Source organism: Sinocyclocheilus rhinocerous, unplaced genomic scaffold (assembly GCF_001515625.1).
Source record: "Sinocyclocheilus rhinocerous isolate Xijiao unplaced genomic scaffold, SAMN03320098_v1.1 scaffold2889, whole genome shotgun sequence".
In the NCBI taxonomy this organism is placed as follows: Eukaryota; Metazoa; Chordata; class Actinopteri; order Cypriniformes; family Cyprinidae; genus Sinocyclocheilus; species Sinocyclocheilus rhinocerous.
Window position 1 is genome coordinate 392,530 of NW_015656156.1, and position 1,644 is coordinate 394,173.

The window sequence follows — 1,644 nt, forward strand, 5'->3', positions numbered from 1 at the left end:
TTTGTTTATATGAAGATATTTCTTTTATTTGTGTTATTTATTTGATTTGGGGCTTGTTTTAAAATTTCAATTTAGTTTTGTTATTTACATTTACATTCAATTTAAATTTTGTTATTTAGCAAACGCTTTTATCCAAGGCGACTAACAAATGAGGACAATAGAAGCAATCAAAACCAACAAAAGAGCAATAATATGCAAGTGCTATATTAGTATATTATTATAGTGTTATATTTCAATTTCACAAAGAAATGTACAGTATTTTGTCCAAGCAATAATAAAAGGACACATTTAATTTGTAATTTGTCTTAAATCCCATTTTGTTAAAAAAAAAATCGTGAATCGAATCGTGAAATCAAAACCGTGAATCGAATCGTGAGTTGAGTGAATCGTTACATACCTAACGCATTCATATTCAGTCACGTCAGCAGCGTTTATTTGTGTTCACATAGATTCACTGAACAGTGTTAATAAGGGCTTATAGTCCAAAGATGCATATACATGGAGATATATAGATATATTTACTCATATTTCTTCAGACAGAATCATAATTTCTATTCATTTTCCACTGATTTACGCGATCTGATGATAATTAGCCGCTCCCTGGGCTGTCTCTGTGTGTTTACTCTTCCGTGCTCGCGCTGTGACTCAAGACAAACTCTGATTCGTCCTTCGCCTTGTCGATCTTATTGCATCTCATAACAAGCCCCGTCTCATCCTGTCACGCATTTCCTTCACTCTTCCGTGTTGATTTCTGACCACAACAACACCGAGAAACCTCTGTACCCACGAAATATCCAAATAATAAACACACGATTACGATAGTATATGGTTTGTATGTGATTTTCTTGAGATTTGTGGTATTTTCATAACAATAATGAATGTGTACATCTGAAATGCTAATTTGTGTAGGGATATAAAAGGCTAAAATAGCATATTTTTACAACAGTAAACGAACAAATTCCACATGAGCTCGCAAAAGGAAGTATTTTTATAGAAAGACTTTTGATAGTAGGTGGGTAAATGTATACTGGGATTGAAGCGATGTGGCTTCGTAAACCTTGTAATGCCAGAATACTGGGTACTAATGGCTGAATAAAACAAAAGAATAATGAGGATTATGTGTCATACCTGGCGGAGGTGTGAAAGGTTCGTCGGGTGAGAACAACAGAATCATGAATGCACCTTGTAATGCCAGAATAAAGGCTAATAATGGCTGAATAGAAACAAAAGAATAATGATAAAGGAATAATGAGGATTATGTGTCATACCTGGCGGAGGTGTGAAAGGTTCGTCGGGTGACAATAGAATCATGAATGGGGCAGTTTGCCGAGACAGCTTACAGGAGAGCTTACAGGGGTCATAAATCAATTTTATTAGCCTTCTCTAAAAACACACATGGCATGGTCTTAGAAAATGTTTCATAAAATTCACAGTTTTAGAGATTATGTCCTGAAATTTGACATGAAGCATTAGTAGACTAGTGGCTTTAGCTTCATTGTGTTTCTAAAATCATATCCTACAGCAACATATTTTTTTATACATTTAAAAAATGTTTTTCATATTTTTATTTTTGTTTTCATGTTTGAGCTTATTTATCTTTTAGAGATGCACCGATCGATCGGCCAGGGATCGGAATTGGCCGAT

The 1,644-nt window shown here is 34.4% G+C and overlaps 1 protein-coding gene across 8 annotated transcripts in view; it reads left to right on the plus strand.

Annotated features, from left to right (window-relative positions):
* The window catches only part of LOC107719534 (E3 ubiquitin-protein ligase HECTD1), a 34,281-nt gene that overhangs the window by 6,915 nt on the left and 25,722 nt on the right, over positions 1 to 1,644 (plus strand). The gene's annotated exons all lie outside the window — the stretch shown is intronic.